Below are 20,038 nucleotides of genomic sequence, written 5' to 3'. Positions count from 1 at the left end.
TTAAAACATTTCAGATACTTTGTTCTACTAAAGGTGCTACATAAATATCAGTTATTGTAATACATTGTGTTTCACAATCGCACAAAGTTCTCTTTCTTACCTGGGCTTTACCATCAGCCGCATTCCCTGTTGTGGGAGCCATTGTATCTGCCCTGCATGTATTGCAGAGCCCCTCTGTCAAAAGGGCAAATGCTATCAAGTTTCCTGTAGAATTGGCAACAATTGCATTCACCTGTACTCATGAATGTATGAGGTGGGACAGAAAGATGGCTTGTTGCTTTAATTGTGCTGTAATCTATTTTGCTATAATCAACTCTAAATCTCAGATTTTCCTCACCCTAGCACATCTAAAATGTTCACTTCATGTTTGCCTGCTTTTTGATGAACAAAGGCAGAAAAACCATCAGTAACTACTGTACCTGTGGTCAAGACAGCTACAGTAGGAAAGGAATGGGGTTTAAACCTTTCCACTTCAGGGATCTTTGCAGGCAGTGACATGCAGCATGAATTACTTCCAAACACTCACACACTCCATGGCCAGCCTCGATATTGCTAATGTCTGCAAACTGTGCGCCTGACCTGTACTCTCCCAACCATTCTAAATACAGATGCTCCTAGGATTCACATCCTAGAAATATATGAATTTAGAGATATTCTAAAATTCTGGAGATTCAGAGACTCTTAAGAAAATCTGCAGAAACACTCCACTCCTGTGGACAATCTAGAAATGGCCAAATTGAGATCATTAGAAGTGTTTAAGGTGGAGGTTGACAAATTCAGAAACAGGAAGTGACCCTGGTGTAGAACTGTCATCATCATATTGAATGGTTTGCAAATTGGAATAGGGAGCCAAAGATGATAGGGGTTCATGGGACTGTGCAGGTATCTGCACAGACTTAAGAGACCCTTTGTATATTAAACTCTCCCAAGAGTCTCCTGCAGATACGGACACAGTCCCGTGGATTCTCCAGCAATGCTGATCTCCAATAAATAAATCACAGTTTTTGCTCACAGTTGGAGGAAATGCTAGCATTGATTATGTAGCAGCAACAGTTAAGACCAGTGCATCAGTGCATGCTGGAATCTACATTCAAGGTTCTAGATTATATAATGTCATTCAGTACACAAGTGTAAAGGAGAATGAAATAGTTGTTACTCCAGATCCAATGCAGCACAAAATAAACAATAAGATAAAAAGCACAATAATAAAAACAACAAATTTGTTATCTAATATAGTATATATTATATAATAAATAATATATATTGTGTGTGTGTGTGTGTGTGTGTGTGTGTGTGTATATAATTAAATTGACTCCGGACACAGGAGTGTCTGTACATAGTGATTCTGACAGGAAAGGGTAATATAGTGGTGGTGGGGTGAGTTAGTAGGTGGAGATGTTGATCTGCCTTATCGCTTGGGAAAAGTAACTTTTTTTATTGCCCTGCAATGCTGCAGTTCTGGACTCTGGGAATCCAAGATACTAGGCAGAAGATTTGCATTTTAACTCAGCAGTATTAAAGCTGCCATAGAGAGCGGACAACCCTCTTCAGTTTAAAACATTTTAGTGGTTTCAACTACTTCAATATGTCTCCCAGGCAATTTAATAACTGCGTAAGCAAACAAATCAGATGGTAAAACAACCATTAACGAAATGATGAGCAAAAAAACTGCTGATACTGCAAGTTCTGCAAAGTGTCAGACCAGAAACGATGCTATTTTCTCTTTCTACAGATGCTGCCCGAACCGCTGAATTTCAAAAGCATTTTTTAAAATGACATGAATAACCGATTGGAGCAGTTTACCGCCGGTAATCGTTGTTTTGGCCTTTGACTAATACCACGCCATTTCTTCGGAAAGAGTTCAACTGTAACAAGAGCATGCATCGATGTTCATCTGTTTGAGGAGGTATTTTAATTGCAACATTGCAGTATCTTGATTAACTCAGGAGCTGCGGCAATTTTAATACGATACAAATAGGAAAGGCGTGTCTTTGGGATCAGACGATAAATCAAGACACTGTCTGCCCTCTCGAGTAGATGGAAACCAGTCCACGGGCGGTATTTCAAAGAACAGGGGGAATTTTGCCCGGCGCGCTGGCCGATATTCATCCCTCAATCAACAACTAAAAGAAAAACCTAACCTCTGTACTGTAATTTGCTGTTGATAGGAACTTGCAGTGCACATACTGCCTGTCGAGTTTCTTACATTAAAACATTAGCAAAAGTATTTCATTGGCTGTAGAGTGTCCCGTGACGTTCTGGAAGGTGCTAAATATTACTTTGCACCCATCAAAATTTAGAAAACAAGCATAATCATATATTTAATTAGACATTATTCGGTAAATATCTTCGTCTGCGGTTCTAGGAAAATCCCAGGGTTGCGAAATGTTTATTATTGCAGCTGATTTTTAATGTTTCCATCCTGTTTTATCCTCACCTTGCTCAACGTGGAGGATTGCCGACCGCAACTGGTTGTCGGTGCTGATCTCTCCGATCACTATCAGGATGTAGTGTCTGTGGTGGCTGGCTGGCGCGGGGTGCCGCTGTCCATGGTGCTGATCCTGGAGCTGCCCCGGCTCTGGGACTTCGCAGACGCCGGGGAGCGTGTCTGACCCGGCTGCTGTCGCCATCGCAACGACGTCAATCAGCAGCTTGCCTGCCCTCTGCCGGACCTTCTTAAGGGAGCCGGCTGCAGCCTCATTGGCCGGGCCTCTTGACAGACGTTCGGGTGATGTCAACTAGAACCTATGCAGGCAGTCGATGGGCGGGACTTGGTGAAGGTGTGCGCACACTCGCACACACGAGAGAAAATGTGCAAAGTGTTTTTTTAAAATCCTGCGTCAGTGCAAGCGGAGAGTGATTGTGGTGCAGTGTGAACGTACATGGGGCGTGTTCATTGCGCTTTACAACCATCACAGTTTGCATTTAACTGTCCTTTTTACTGAAGACTAATAATAACTTTCAATTCTCATTCACTTGCAAGTTTAATATTAAAGAAATGGATTGAGGAGTATTGCTGCAATACTGCTTCAAATAATACAATATAAGTGGAATCTCTGTGTTAATTTGTGCAGTAAACAAGGACATAATGCACACCTCTGTCCTTTGATGACTTAAGCACAACAAGAGATGATGTCAATGCAACATTGTGGCTTTCTTCAGCGAGGGAAATTTGCAACCAGAATGTGAAGCTCAGTCTCCCCAGACACTGTCTGACCTACAATACATTTCCAGCATGTTCTAAATCCAGCACGTACCAAACCCCTTGCAATTACCTGCATATTAAGTATATAATAATGGCAGGCCAGTAAAGAGCATTAATGCATGGTACTTCAACTTCTAGCTTTTTAAATCATTTTTTATTTCTTATATTTGTTTAATTTTTTTTGGTGCATGTAGTGCCAACATACCACAACAGATTCCTAAAGCAAGTAAAGGTATATGGCGAATAAAGTTGATCCTTGATATTTAATGATCTTAGAAGATCACTGGAAGTTGGTAACATTGTGCACAAAGGCCAGTCCAATGATAGCAAAGCAATGACTTCTTGAATTTTCATTTTAAGAAATTTCTGCTGTAGATGCAAAGGAAAATGGTATATTTAGTAATAGGTTTATTGCTGTCACATGTATCGAGACAGGGAAAACTTGTTTTGCATGCTGTCTATTCAGATCTATCAACTCCCAGCTTCTCGCTTCATTCCCCTCCCCCACCCACCTACCTTCCCCCTCAGCTGGCTTCACCTATCACCATTCAGCTTGTACTCCTTCCCTTCCCCCATCTTCTTCCCCCTTCCCTTCCAGTCCTGACGAGGGGTTTTGGACCAAAATGTTGACTCTTTATTTCCCTCCATTGATGCTGCCTAGCCTGCTGAGTTCCTCCGGTATCTGGGTGCCTATTTCTTCAGATTCCTCCCCCAAATTTCAGTCATCCTCATCACTATTATTTCAGACTGTCTAGTTGGCAAGGCACTTAACTTGAAGCAAAACTGAAACTAAGGAAGCACCTTGTGTTCACAAATCACAGGGTTATTGATCTGATCACATTCCCTGCATTGCTGTTCAATCAGCCGGCAGAATAGGAACAATAGATTCTGAGAAATCAGTATACCCATTAATAATATATTTAAATTATGTAGCAATCCATGATTATTAATATTTTCCATGACTCAATTTCTTTCAGGATATCAGCCGAGGATTGAGAATGGTTCAATATTCCTGACAAACCAATGGAAAACAGAGGAATGGACTGATTGGATCACAATGTGCTATTCAGCATTATCAGAAGCAGGAAGCCAGAATCCAAGACAAACTCTTCCAGACCAGTTACAGTACTCAATGATTCAGCATTTACTTTTATATTAGATCTGCAGGTTTGCCCTTTTAAAGGAAGGTTATTTTCTCTTGTGTCTTTGATTTCTCTTCTTATTTCATTCAGCAGGCTTTAATTTTCCACCCACCTCCTATCCACCTCCTACAAGTGCTTCCTTCATGGGTTTAGCTCCCATGTCCCACCCCATTTCCTTAACCATGTGTTGGGTGGAAGAAATCAAAGTGAAACACTGAGCTTGCTGTCCACTAAGTTCAAGTTCAAATTCAGGTTAAGTTGTCACTCAGCCATGCTCTCTCCCACACTCCTTTGGCGTCTCCTCCTTTGGGTGACCGCAACAGGTGGCGCTGCAGTAAGGACCTAGTGCTTTCCACAAATGAGTCAGTACAGCTCCCCTGTCATCAGTCTTGCCAATGAACCAGTGAATGGACTTGCAGTATTTGGTTACTATCCTCCCGCCTCAGTATTCTGTAACTGAGGAGGGAGGAGAAGATGGCGGCGCGACGCAGCGCGCTCGGCCTCTCCGGTGAAATGATATCGTATTTGTTAAATAGGGGGCCATGCGCAATTCTTATTTGATGGAGACAGATGTGAGAAGCATGGAGGAACATCTGGAGAAACTTCTGAAATGCCCGGTTCGCTGCCGCTGCTACTGTGCGATCGAGAATCTCCGGAGGGAAGGCCTCAAATCCTCGGCTTTGCCTGTTGCTGGCGGCCGGGGTTAGAGTCGAAGCGCTCGGCAGAGATGGTGCTCGGTGCTCGGTGTCGGAGGGCTGGTCGGAGGCTCAAAGTTTTCGGACGACTCGGAGTCGGACTGTGGTTGGGTGCTTCCAGGATGCTGCATTGGCAAGTTTGCGGTGCTGGAAGCATGGCAGGGAGAGTTTCTTTCCTTCTCCCGTCTGCGTGAGATCATGGGACTTTTGAGAGACTTTGAACTTCTTTTACCATGCCCATGGCCTGCTCTTCGTCAAGTTACAGTATTGCTTGCACTGTTGTAACTATATGTTATAATTATGTGGTTTTTGTCAGTTTTTCAGTCTTGGTCTGTCCTGTGTTTCTGTGATATCACACCGGAGGAATATTGTATCATTTCTTAATGCATGCATTACTAAATGACAATAAAAAAGGACTGCATCTAATCTAATCTCATCTATCCAACAAGGTTTTGCAATCACAATAATATCATCCAAAACAACCACTCACACCACCACAAGAAGTCCAGATGACAACACACCAGTACACAATAAGTTCAATTCAAGTTCAAGTTTAATTGTCATTCGACTGTACACGTATACAGCCAAACAAAACAATGTTCCTATAGGGCCAAGGTGCAAAACAAAGTACCAACAGCACACACCACATGTAATTATGTCAGCAGAGGAACATACAGTCACAAAAAATAACACAGCCAAGTCCTTGATTGGCACGGCCTGAAGATGTATGGTGCATGGATGCTGTCCTAAAGCCACCTTTCCTCAACAACAAACACTCAGCATCCTTCAAGCACTCCTCATTTTTCACTGGGTCAGCTGCAGACAAACGCAATCCGGCTTGTTTTCCACCCGGAGAACACTGAGGGTGTAGCACCAACGGCTGGGGCAAGCCCCTAACCCAGCACAGACTCCAGCACACACACCGCTCCTGCGCTCACTCCCACACCATTTCCGAGGTCCCCTCCGCTCAGCGGCTGCAACAGGCAACACCGCTACATGGGGACCTGGTCAGTGCAACAACCAAGGCCAGACAGCTCCCCTGCCATCGATCTCTCCAATGAACTAATGAACCTCACGTGTATTATACTACATTACTAGTGTCCAAGAAGGTCTTGTGATCACAAGAAAAATGTCCAAGGCCACCATTTGCACCGTTTGTTGGTCCACGCTCTGCGTAAGACACCTCCTTCCCTGGATGACTATTCAGCAACAACAAGCCCATGCTGTGCAGTTTCACCACTATCCAGCAACTTGCTAGTGAGGTAGACCTGCAGTACTTCATGTCCTTAATATCCAGCAGTGTACTGAGATCATATGAAAGGTGTAAAGACCATTGGTTAGGCCCAGAGAGGCCGCAGTGACCAAGCATGCTGCCATTTTACTGGACAGATCACAAGGCAACAGTTCTAGGCGATGTTCCAACGTGTACCACTCTGAGGATTTTCAGAGGAACTCTCAGGCAGTACCTGCAGTGCTGCAGAATTCGAGATGCTATCATTTGGATGAGATAGTGATTTGGATGGAACCCAACCATCTTAGAGCTAAACGCTAGGCAGAAGTGTTTGCAACCATGTTTATTCAAAAGGAAAATCAGATGATCCATCTCAGTTTCCACTTTAGCTCAGCACCTGCACAGAAGCCATTCTTCGTCCAATTAAACTCGCCACATGTTATAAAAAAGAAACAGCTGAGAGCACTGGACATAGCACAGTGTAGGGGTGCAGGCCACAATCCAGCTATGTTACTGTAGACTTAGCTGCAGTACCAGCTGTGCCTCTACCCATGCTATTCCACTTACAACATGGACTAAAGTTAGCATTAGTGTTAAAACTAATGATCTGGTCATTGACTTCATGAAGGGAGTGGCACACATGCTCCTGTTTACATCAATGGTGTTTAGGTTGAGGGAGTTGGGAGCTTCAGGGTCCTAGGGTTTGAACATTACCAGTAGACAGTCCTGATCCAACTACATTGATGTCACAGCCAAGAAAGCCCACCAACACCTCTACTGCCTCAGAAGGCTAAAGAAATTCAGCACATCCCTGTTAACTCATACCAATTTTTATCAATGCACCATGGAAAGGATTGTGTGTGAACGCGTGACGGCTTGGTACAGCAGCTGCTCTGCATGTGACCACAACAAGCTGCAGAGAATTGTGGACACAGTCTCCCCTGTCTATACTTCTCACTGCCTCAGTAAATTAGCCAGCATAATCAACCGAGCCATTCACACCATACATTCTGTCTTCTCCCCTCTCCCATCAGACAGAAGTTACAAAGTACAGCATATCCCAAGAGGCTCAAAGACAGCTTTTATCCATCTTGCTGCTGTCAGAGTATTGAATAGACCTCTTGTAGAATATGATGGACTCTAGACCTCACAATCTACCTCATTATGATCTTGAACTTTTTTGTTTACCTACACTGTACTTTTTCAGTACCTTTTGTATTTTATTTTGCACTGTTATTGTTTTACCTTATCTTATCTGTGCAAACAGTATGCAAAACAAGCCCTTTACTGTACCTAGGTACTTGTGCCAATATTAAACCAATACCAATAGATATAAATAGCTAGAGTGCCTAAGAATTTTGCACAGTACTGTACTCTGGTTAAAATAGGAAGGTGGTTGGGAAACAGAAATAAGAGTACTTAGCTTTGTACCAGCTCAGTAGTATTGTGTTATTTGGTAACTGGAAAGACAGTGCTGTGCGAAGGTCAGGCACCCTGGCTCTCTATATATGCAGTATATGTCCAAGGCTTCTGCACAGCACTGTATCTCACTGAAGATAATCACCCACGTCTGGGGCCACAGGCTGTAGATGCTGCAGTTTGCAGCAACAGTCTGCTACAGGGTTAAGCAGCTTCTGTGGATATTGAGGGTGGGGAAGGAATTGTCAATATTTCAGGATTAAACCCTACATCGATATAGTCATATATAACTGGTATGGTTAACCAGATATTGTACATCCTATTGTCAACAAATGCAGGATACATTCAGTCCAGCTACTAGCCAGTCTGTCTACACTTAACCATCAGTAAAGTAATGGAAGGCATCATTGCTGTCAAGTGCCACTTTATGAAGAATAATAAAAACAGGATTGCTAGAAGCATTCAGCAGACGATATCAGCAGAGTTATAATTGGGTCATTATAATGAAGGGCCCTGGCCTGCAAGGGTAACTCTTGTTTCTCTTTCTGAAGATGCTGTTTGAATACTTAAACTATTCTCTGTTCTCATTTCAAACTTTCATTACCTGCCTTTTGTTTTTATTTTCACTTAATTGCCGATAGCCTGCCCAGTTTGAGTTTTTCCAGGATTCATCTCATCATCAGTGGAAACATAGATCAAAGAGCTGGATTTGAGACATGAAATGAGATTGACTGGGCTTGACATCAAGGCAGTGTTCACCCGGACTCCCCGGAAGAGCTGAAGACAATGGGAATTAATGTTAAAACACCCAAGTGGTTGGAGTTGTATTCCAAAAAGAAAAATAGTTGCTATTTTTCAATTCAAAGTCAAAGGTTCAAATAGATGTCACCAGAGAGTACCTAGAGATTCATTTTCTTGCGGGCATTCACAGTAGATCAAGGAAATATACAATCATGAAAAACTGCAAAGACTAACTAAAAAATGTGCAAAACAAGACAATCTGTGCAAATGCAGAAAAAAATAATAAATAAATAAATAATCTGCGAACACGAGTGGTAAAGTCCTTGAAAGTGAGTCCATAGGTTGTGGAATCGGTTCAGAGTTGAGGTGAGTGGAGTTGTCCACGCAGGTTCAGGAGTCTGAGGTTTGAAGGGCAATAACTGTTCCCGAACTTGGTCGTGAGGAACCTAAAGGACCTCCTTCCCCAGGCAGCAGCGAGAAGGGAGCATGGCCCGGATGGCGGATACTGCTTCCTTGTGGCCGCGCTCCTGGTCATGTGCTCAATGGTGGGGAGGGCTTTGCCTGTGATGGACTGTAGGCTTTTCTACTCTTGGGCATTGGTATTTCCGTACCAGGCCATGATACAACCAGTCAGCATATTCTCCACTGGGCATCTGTAGATATTTGTCATAACAGCCAAATAGAAGCTATTAAACTTCATTGCCACAGTGGGTTTTGTGCTGAACTGAGTTTTTAATAGGCACCATGGAACTGTGAGCTCATAGACTGCCAGGAATAATTCCAACCTCGCCAGACTGCTCACAGGCCGGGTCCAAGCCCAGGAATGCTACTGTTCAATGTTACTGGGTAGAAACATTTACAAGGGCCTGTTTATCATTTTTAAGTTGGCAAATAAAAAAAAATGTTGTACTCTTGTTCCTAATTTAAAGGACTGAGAAGTGTTCTGGCCAATCAATAGTATTACCATATTTCACTCCACGCAGTGATTCATTAATGCAGGGGAGTGTTTGTAGGTTCTATGTGGATCAGGAGGGAATCTACTTCTGTTTATCATTCATAGGCATGTCTGCTGATGTTGTTTGTTTCTGTGCAGTCTCTGTCTCAGTATTATTTATTTACCTTCTAATTTATTATTAGCATTATTTGTCCTCTTTTGAACAGTGGATGTTTGCGGGGAAGGCGGATGAGTTGAGGGCGTGGATTGACACGTGGAATTATGACGTTGTAGCAATTAGTGAAACTTGGCTACAGGAGGGGCAGGACTGGCAGCTTAATATTCCAGGGTTCCGATGTTTCAGATGTGATCGAGGCAGAGGAATGAAAGGTGGGGAAGTTGCATTGCTTGTTAGGGAAAATATTACAGCAGTGCTCAGGCAGGACAGATTAGAGGGCTTGTCTACTGAGTCCTTATGGGTGGAGCTGAGAAACAGGAAAGGTATGGCCACATAAGTGGGATTGTATTACAGACCACCCAATAGTCAACGAGACTTGGAAGAGCAAATCTGCAGAGAGATAGCAGGCAACTGCAGGAAACATAAAGTTGTGGTGGTAGGGGTTTTTAATTTTCCATACATTGATTGAGACTCCCATACTGTTAGGGGTCTAGATGGTTTAGAGTTTGTAAAATGTGTTCAGGAAAGTTTTCTAAATCAGTATATAGAGGGACCAACTAGAGGGGATGCAATATTGGATCTCCTGTTAGGAAACGAATTAAGGCAAGTGACAGAAGTCTGTGTAGGGGAGCACTTTGGTTCCAGTGATCATAACACCATTAGTTTCAATTTGATCATGGACAAGGATAGATCTGGTCCTAGGGTTGAGGTTCTGAACTGGAAGAAGGCCAAATTTGAAGAAGTGAGAAAGGATCTAAAAAGCGTGGATTGGGAGAGGTTGTTCTCTGGCAAAGATGTGATTGGTAGGTGGGAAGCCTTCAAAGGGGAAATTTTGAGAGTGCAGAATTTGTATGTTCCTGTCAGGATTAAAGGCAAATTGAATAGGAATAAGGAACCTTGGTTCTCAAGGGATATTGCAACTCTGATAAAGAAGAAGAGGGAGTTGTATGAAATGTATAGAAAATGGGGGGTAAATCAGGTGCTTGAGGAGTATAAGAAGTGTAAGAAAATACTTAAGAAAGAAATCAGGAGGGCAAAAAGAAGACATGAGGTTGCCTTGGCAGTCAAAGTGAAGAATAATCCAAAGAGCTTTTACAAGTATATTAAGAGCAAAAGGATTGTAGGGGATAAAATTGGTCCTCTTGAAGATCAGAGTGGTCGGCTTTGTGCGGAACCAAAGGAAATGGGGGAGATCTTAAATAGGTTTTTTGCGTCTGTATTTACTAAGGAAGCTGGCATGAAATCTATGGAATTGAGGGAATCAAGTAGTGAGACCATGGAAACTGTACAGATTGAAAAGGAGGAGGTGCTTGCTGTCTTGAGGAAAATTAAAGTGGATAAATCCCCAGGACCTGACAGAGTGTTCCCTTGGACCTTGAAGGAGACTAGTGTTGAAATTGCAGGGGCCCTGGCAGAAATATTTAAAATGTCGCTGTCTACGGGTGAAGTGCCGGAAGATTGGAGAGTGGCTCATGTTGTTCCGTTGTTTAAAAAAGGATCGAAAAATAATCCGGGAAATTATAGGCCGGTGAGTTTAACATCGGTGGTAGGTAAGTTATTGGAGGGAGTACTAAGAGACAGAATCTACAGGCATTTGGATAGACAGGGACTTATTAGGGAGAGTCAACATGGCTTTGTGCATGGTAGGTCATGTTTGACCAATCTGTTGGAGTTTTTCGAGGAGGTTACCAGGAAAGTGGATGAAGGGAAGGCAGTGGATATTGTCTACATGGACTTCAGTAAGGCCTTTGACAAGGTCCCGCATGGGAGGTTAGTTAGGAAAATTCAGTCGCTAGGTATACATGGAGAGGTGGTAAATTGGATTAGACATTGGCTCGATGGAAGAAGCCAAAGAGTGGTGGTAGAGAATTGCTTCTCTGAGTGGAGGCCTGTGACTAGTGGTGTGCCACAGGAATCAGTGCTGGGTCCATTGTTATTTGTCATCTATATCAATGATCTGGATGATAATGTGGTAAATTGGATCAGCAAGTTTGCTGATGATACAATGATTGGAGGTGTAGTAGACAGTGAGGAAGGTTTTCAGAGCCTGCAGAGGAACTTGGACCAGCTGGAAAAATGGGCTGAAAAATGGCAGATGGAGTTTAATACTGACAAGTGTGAGGTATTGCACGTTGGAAGGACAAACCAAGGTAGAACATACAGGGTTAATGGTAAGGCACTGAGGAGTGCAGTGGAACAGAGGGATCTGGGAATACAGATACAAAATTCCCTAAAAGTGTCGTCACAGGTAAATAGGGTCGTAAAGAGAGCTTTTGGTACATTGACCTTTATTAATGGAAGTATTGAGTATAAGAGCTGGAATGTTATGATGAGGTTGTATAAGGCATTGGTGAGGCCGAATCTGGAGTATTGTGTTCAGTTTTGGTCACCAAATTACAGGCAGGATATAAATAAGGTTGAAAGAGTGCAGAGAAGGTTTACAAGGATGTTGCCGGGACTTGAGAAACTCAGTTACAGAGAAAGGTTGAATAGGTTAGGACTTTATTCCCTGGAGCGTAGAAGAATGAGGGGAGATTTGATAGAGGTATATAAAATTATGATGGGTATAGATAGAGTGAATGCAAGCAGGCTTTTTCCACTGAGGCAAGGGGAGAAAAAAACCAGAGGACATGGGTTAAGGGTGAGGGGGGAAAAGTTTAAAGGGAACATTAGGGGGGGCTTCTTCACACAGAGAGTGGTGGGAGTATGGAATGAGCTGCTAGACGAGGTGGTAAATGTGGGTTCTTTTTTAACATTTAAGAATAAATTGGACAGATACATGGATGGGAGGTGTATGGAGGGATATGGTCCGTGTGCAGGTCAGTGGGACTAGGCAGAAAATGGTTCGGCACAGCCAAGAAGGGCCAAAAGGCCTGTTTCTGTGCTGTAGTTTCTATGGTTCTATGGTTCTATGGTTTGTCAATCTTTTGTTATGTATATTTTTCATAAACTCTTCAGTTTCCTGTAAATGCCCACAAGAAAATGAAACTCAAGATAGTATATGCCGACATATACATACTCGATAATAAATTTACTTTGAAACTAGGAACTGTCAGCATTAAATTTGGACTGAAGTTATGTCCTCTAAGAGGAGTGTTCCCATTGCCAACTCCACTTACTTGATTAAGTCCATCCTGGGCATGGGCTGCCAACAGCGCACCAGAATCCTCCATCCTGGGCCAGTCTTGCCAGAAGTAACCCACACTTCAGATCCTTTCTCTCCCAGGGATGAGGTCTTTGCAGCTCCTGTTGGCATTTCTGTAACTTTGGGTTTTTACGGGATGGGGTTGCTAGCGCCATGACCAACCCTCTTCCTTTTGCATCCAGGCATGGGACCACCCCTGGCAGTATTGGTACCAGCTTTAGCTACCTGCTGAAGGATTTGATGACGAGGAAGGCGAGGGAGAGAATGGGGTACAAGCAATGTCACCCAGTCTGCGACCTGTCTCGCTGATGTAAAGGAGCAGGAACAGGAGCACAAGATACAAGTTGCTCTGTGGGACTCACCTCTGAAGGGCTGTCTCAGCTGGGACGGCTGTTCAGGGCCCGGGATGGTGATTGGCGGGGGGGGAGGTGTTACATCTTTTGCAGTCACTGGGGAGGGGGAAAGGGAGGGAGGAATGAGCAGACAAGGGAATCATGGAGAGAGTGACTCCTGCGGAAACAAAGGTGGGTGGGGGAATATGTGGAGAAGGTGAAGGTTGTTAAGAATGAAATATTGGATGCATAGGTTAGTTGGGTGGTGGGTGAGGACCAGGGGAACTCTCTCGCCGTTAAGATGAGCTGAGGGCACAAGTGTGGGAAATACGGGAGATGGAGGTGAGGCAAAGATGATCCTAATTTTGAGTGAGACACAGACTTGGGGATCATGAACAATGATGATCATTAATACATCCAAAGGGATTCCCAGGAGAAACTTCTTTAAGGTTTAAAGATTCAATGATTAGATTTATTTGTTGCATGTACATCAAAACATACAATGAAAAGCATTGTTTGCATCAACGACGAACACAGTCTAAGGATGTGCTGGGGCAGCCCACAAGTGTTGCCACACTTCCGGAGCCAACATAGCATCCCCACAACGTGCTCACCCTAATCTGTACATCTTTTGGAATATGGGAGGAAATCAGAGCACCAGGAGGAAACCCACACGGTCACAGGGACACACTCTCCAGATACTGGATACGCAGTTCCAAACCCACACGGTCACAGGAACACACTCTCCAGATACTGGGTACGCAGTTCCAAACCCACACGGTCACAGGAACACACTCTCCAGATACTGGATACGCAGTTCCAAACCCACACCGTCACAGGAACACACTCTCCAGATACTGGGTACGCAGTTTCCAAACCCACACGGTCACAGGAACACACTCTCCAGATACTGGATACGCAGTTCCAAACCCACACCGTCACAGGAACACACTCTCCAGATACTGGGTACGCAGTTCCAAACCCACACGGTCACAGGAACACACTCTCCAGATACTGGGTACGCAGTTCCAAACCCACACGGTCACAGGAACACACTCTCCAGATACTGGGTACGCAGTTCCAAACCCACACGGTCACAGGAACACACTCTCTAGATACTGGGTACACAGTTCCAAACCCACACGGTCACAGGAACACACTCTCTAGATACTGGGTACGCAGTTCCAAACCCACACGGTCACAGGAACACACTCTCCAGATACTGGGTACGCAGTTCCAAACCCACACGGTCACAGGAACACACTCTCTAGATACTGGGTACCCAGTTCCAAACCCACATGGTCACAGGAACACACTCTCCAGCTACTGGGTACACAGTTCCAAACCCACACGGTCACAGGAACACACTCTCCAGATACTGGGTACGCAGTTCCAAACCCACACGGTCACAGGAACACACTCTCCAGCTACTGGGTACGCAGTTCCAAACCCACACGGTCACAGGGACACACTCTCCAGATACTGGGTACGCAGTTCCAAACCCACACGGTCACAGGAACACACTCTCCAGATACTGGGTACGCAGTTCCAAACCCACACGGTCACAGGGACACACACTCCAGATGCTAAGTACACAGTTCCAAACCCACACGGTCACAGGAACACACTCTCCAGATACTGGGTACGCAGTTCCAAACCCACACGGTCACAGGAACACACTCTCCAGATACTGGGTACGCAGTTCCAAACCCACACGGTCACAGGAACACACTCTCCAGATACTGGGTACGCAGTTCCAAACCCACACGGTCACAGGAACACACTCTCCAGATACTGGGTACGCAGTTCCAAACCCACACGGTCACAGGAACACACTCTCCAGATACTGGGTACGCAGTTCCAAACCCACACGGTCACAGGAACACACTCTCCAGATACTGGATACGCAGTTCCAAACCCACACGGTCACAGGAACACACTCTCCAGATACTGGGTACGCAGTTCCAAACCCACACGGTCACAGGAACACACTCTCCAGATACTGGGTACGCAGTTCCAAACCCACACCGTCACAGGAACACACACTCCAGATATTGGGTACGCAGTTCCAAACCCACACGGTCACAGGAACACACTCTCCAGATACTGGGTACGCAGTTCCAAACCCACACGGTCACAGGAACACACTCTCTAGATACTGGGTACACAGTTCCAAACCCACATGGTCACAGGAACACACTCTCCAGCTACTGGGTACGCAGTTCCAAACCCACACGGTCACAGGAACACACTCTGCAGATACTGGGTACGCAGTTCCAAACCCACACGGTCAAAGAAACACGCACTCCAGATATTGGGTACGCAGTTCCAAACCCACACGGTCACAGGAACACACTCTCCAGCTACTGGGTACGCAGTTCCAAACCCACACGGTCACAGGAACACACTCTCCAGATACTGGGTACGCAGTTCCAAACCCACACGGTCACAGGAACACACTCTCCAGATACTGGGTACGCAGTTCCAAACCCACACGGTCACAGGAACACACTCTCCAGATATTGGGTACGCAGTCCCCAATCTAGAAAACTACTCCTTTCAACCACTGTCACCTTGAGCTAACCTGAGCAGTTCATCCATTAGGTTGTGCGGAGACAGTGAAGGCAGCCCAACGTACACCTCTTTACCCTCAGAGCAGAGGGAATGTTGAACAAGTTTGCAACCTCTGGACTCACAGATTATCCGGACAGCTGAATGTGACTCCTAACAATATCCCAAAACCTTTATTTCATTATGGTTTACATGTTTCACAGTAGTATTGCACATTTTTTTTACTGTGGACCCAGCCAGTTAAAAAAGAATGGAAATCAACTAGTACTCTGGACCATGGTTACAGCTGCGACCAACCATGTTTCTGGCCCCTGCTGTTCCAGTTCCAGTCCTAGTTCAGGCACCCTGGACCCCTAACTCACATTCGAGATAACTATTGGACACTGATTTATTGCAGTGCTCCTTTCTGTATTCTAAATGCTACTTTCTGGAAGAAACTCCATTAATTTGAATTTAGATCGATCAATACTAAATGAAGCCACCATCTCTGTAGGAGTATGATTCAGAGATAGTCTCTTGCTTGGCAAGGGGTTATTTCTGCAATAACAATGCAAGGTTCCTTAGGTCGTCCTAGCCAGGGAGCGGTGGGGTAATGGGGATAAGCTCCCACTACCAATTCAATGCTCCCAAAGGCATGCATCTCAAATAGCCTCTGACAACCAAGTCCACTTCCTAGCCTTCACATGTGGCTTAGCTACTAAGTTCGGCAGAACTGTTTCTACTGACTGGGGAAGGAGTAAGGACGAGACTGGTGCCTTAAAACCAGGGCAGGTGGGGCTTGTCAGCCATGGTAGGCAGCTCATCCAGGAGGAGGAAGATTCTGATCTCAAACCTTCGAAGCTATGCCCATTCATGGGGAAGGCTTTGGGAATAACCGCTGAGGAAAAATCCAGAGCTGGCGTCCCTAAGGCAGCCTTATATTGAGTTCAACATTGACTGGCACCTCCAGCGATGCCACTGGTGCCAATCTGAATTGGTCTCTGCCTGCCCTTTGGATTCATCAGCTGAGTGGGGGAGCCTGTTGTATGGGCAACAGCTTGGTCTCCAAATCGTACTCCCCTGGCTTTTGCACTGCTAGTGTACCGCCTTTGATAGCTGGGATGCAACATCCATGGTTAACCCCGATCAACACAGAGACCAACAATGCAAAGAGATTTCATGCCAGGAGGAAAACTTGAGTCACATGTCTTCACCATTTTCTCTTCCTCTCAAATACAAAATTCTTTGCTGAGGTAGAGACATTGGTTTATTGATCATTACAGAATGTCCCTCTGCTTTCCGCTCCCTTACCCTTTTTCCAACAATGATTCCCCACTCCCTGCCCACCCAATACATGCTGACCCAATTATACTAGCCCCATTTTGTTCTCCCTTTATTCCCAACGAATCCCCCACCTTCAGATTCTACCACTCACCTACACACAAGGGACTGATATAGTGGTAACTTAACCTTCCAATCTGCACATAGAACATTACAGCACAATACTGGCAATTCAACCCACAATCTTGTGCCAACCTTTTAACCTACTGCAAGATCAACCTAACCTTCTCCTACATATCCCTCCATTTTTCTATCATTCACACACCTACCTATGAGTTTCTTAAATGTTGCTATTGTATCTGCCTCTACCACTACCTCTGGCAGGGCACTCACCACTCTTTGTGTAACAAACTTACCTCTGACGTCCCCCTTATACTTTCCTCTAGTCACCTTGAAAGTATTAGCTGTCTTTTGGGGATGTGGGAGGAAACCAGAGCACCTTGGAGGAAATCCACACAGCACGAGGAGAATGTGCAGAAAGACTCCACACCGACAGCACCAGAGGTCAGGGTTGAACTAGGGTTGCCAGAATTGTAAAGCAGTCTGTCTATTGGCTGCGACACTTTGGGGTTGACTAACTTTCTATTGTGATGGTATATACAATGGAAAGTTAATTAGTGGTTTATTTATTCATTACAGAATGTGAAAAGCAGTGCTAAAATTTAATATCCACCTCTTTATACCTCTGGAGAACAAAAGACTGCCAACCCTAATTTGGGAACAACAAGCCAGTTTTTTGGTAGTATAGCTTTTTACAGAACTGTCTATATGTTCCAAGGTTGTCAAGCCGAGGGGTGGTAGTGGGAACAAGCCCTCACTACCTAAAAGTGCTCCTCACGGCATGCGCCTCAAATAGCCTCTGGCAACCAAGTCCAACTCCTGGGCTTCTCGTGTGGCTTAGCCTCTAAGCCCAGCAGAACTGTTTCTACTGACAGGAGAAGGGACAAAGGCAGGTCCTGGCGCCTTAAAACCAGTGCGTTGGGTAGATGGAGCTTGTCAGCCTGGGAAGGCAGTCCATCTAAGAGAGGGAAAACTCTGATTTCAAACCTCCGCTGCCTTGCGGCCATACCCACTCATGGGAAAGGCTTCGGGAGTAAACCCTGAGGACAAATCCGGAGCTGGAGTCCCTAAGGCAGTCTGACATTGCCTTCAACCTCATTCTGGCAACTCCTGTGATGACACTGGTGCCAAGCTGTGTCGGCCCTTGCCCTTCCCTTGGACAACATCGGTAGCATGGAGAGGGGAGACTTGCTGCATGGGCAACTGCCGGTCTTCCATACAACCTTGCCCAGGCCTGCGCCCTGGAGAGGACACTCCAGCGTCGCCTTCTCCACGACGGCACAACACGGAAAGCAGCAGTCTACACTGCTCTACCAACACAGACTGAAGCAAGACTTTCCAGGCGCAGATCCATGGTCTCGAGAGACTAACGGGTGCCACCACTATATGTTCTCCCTATGACCACTGGTGCTTTGGTTTCTTCCCAAATTCCAGACACTTGGGTTAGGGTTAGTAAGATGTGGATCTGCTATGTTGGGTGCTGGAAGAATGGTGACACTTGCAGGCTATTGCCAGCACATCTTTGGACTGTGTTGGTCATTGACACGAACAATGTATTTCATTATATGTTTTGATGCACATGTGACATACAAAGCTAATCTTTAACATTAGATCCTTAAAAATCTAATCCTTCAAACAATTTGTTGGAGGAACTCAGAGGCTGGGCCCTTCCTGTGGAAGGAAAGGAACTATCAATGTTTTTGGTCGAAATCCTGCATTGATTTTATTGGACCTGAACTGGGAAGGCACTTACAGGTCAAGCACATTTATAGGTCCTGAGTCACATATCGGCCAGGCTGGATGAGGACAGCACATTTCTTTCCTAAAGAACATTAGTGAACTAAATTCATCTTTGTAACGATCAATTGTTTCATGGCTATTAGGCCTATTCTTTTAAAATTTCAGAGTTATTGATTTAAATTCCACAGCTGACAGAGTGGGATTTGAACTCATATCTCTTAATGAATGCTCTAGGACATTGGCCACTAATCCAATAACTTGACCACTGTACTATCCAAGCTCAAACTGTTTGAAAAGGAGAGGGAAAACAATAGATTGGTTGGGTGGAGTTGTCATAGGATGAGCCATTTGCCTTTCAGGTGGGTGGAGGAGACCAGGTATATCCTGAGCCTAAATGTACCCAATATCACAAAAGAAGATGCTACCAAATGTTTGAAGCTCCTCCACTTCAAACTTGTGGTGAATTAAACACAAGTCAGACAAAATTACATAAAAGTAATATAAATTTTTATTAATTGCAGTAATTTGAAAAAGTCTGTCATTATTTACCTTTGGGGCAGCATAAACACTGTATATCTTACTATTAAGGATCCAGGATCAACTTTATTCACCATAAACATTTACATGTATTAGGAATCTGCTGTGGTGTGTTGGTCAGGACACGACATGCAACAAAAACAGCAACATTCGACAATTAGGAACTATATAAAAATAGAGGATTATAAAGAAGAAAAAATCTTACTATTTGATAAAGGAGAGACTGTCTAAAATGTTTCCTAATGTTGATAGTCAGTGTGATAGGATATAAAACTGAGACAGCTACATTGACACATATGTTTTGGTCGTGTTCTGTATTGAAACAGTTTTGGAAATCTATTTTCTCTATAATTTCTAAAGTTTTAAAAATTAATTTACAACCTAATAAATTGACAGTTTTGTTCGGTATAATCCCTCAATATATTCATGGTATTTCTATATCAGACCAACATGCAATTGCATTTGTTACATTATTGGCCAGAAGGGTTATTTTATTGAAATGGAAAGATGCCTCTGCTCCCACTTTGATACAATGGTTCCCTCAGGTGACGCTATGTCTTAGTTTGGAGAAAATCAGAAGTCGAACTTTTGATCCTCGATCTGACTTTGAAAAAAGGTGGGGTTCTTTTGCCCGCTACTATCATCTGATTTGAGTTAATTTAGATGATTTCTTTTTGATTCTTGTTTAAATGGATTTGAGTTGGCAGTTTGATGTTTTTCTTTTATGGAAGCTTGTATGGTGTATAGCTCCAGGGTTGTGCTCCCAACGGGTTTTTTTTCCATTTTTT

The 20,038-nt window shown here is 44.3% G+C and overlaps 1 protein-coding gene and 1 long non-coding RNA gene across 3 annotated transcripts in view; one reads left to right on the top strand and one right to left on the bottom strand.

Annotated features, from left to right (window-relative positions):
* The window catches only part of LOC134358588 (microtubule-associated protein 1A-like), a 181,281-nt gene extending 178,715 nt beyond the window's left edge, over positions 1–2,566 (bottom strand). For both annotated transcript variants that reach the window (XM_063070990.1, XM_063070991.1), the window contains exon 1: positions 2,438–2,566. The gene's annotated coding sequence lies outside the window, so the exon portion shown is untranslated. The remainder of the gene's footprint in view (positions 1–2,437) is intronic.
* Positions 1–5,450, top strand: part of LOC134358594 (uncharacterized) — an 86,541-nt gene extending 81,091 nt beyond the window's left edge. Inside the window, exon 3 of the long non-coding RNA XR_010020904.1 lies at positions 4,183–5,450. This is a non-coding gene — a long non-coding RNA (uncharacterized LOC134358594). The remainder of the gene's footprint in view (positions 1–4,182) is intronic.
* The last annotated feature ends 14,588 nt before the right edge of the window (positions 5,451–20,038 follow it).

Source organism: Mobula hypostoma, chromosome 18 (assembly GCF_963921235.1).
Source record: "Mobula hypostoma chromosome 18, sMobHyp1.1, whole genome shotgun sequence".
In the NCBI taxonomy this organism is placed as follows: domain Eukaryota; kingdom Metazoa; phylum Chordata; class Chondrichthyes; order Myliobatiformes; family Myliobatidae; genus Mobula; species Mobula hypostoma.
The sequence above is the reverse complement of the archived record's forward strand: the minus strand, read 5'-3'. Positions and strand labels throughout refer to the sequence as shown.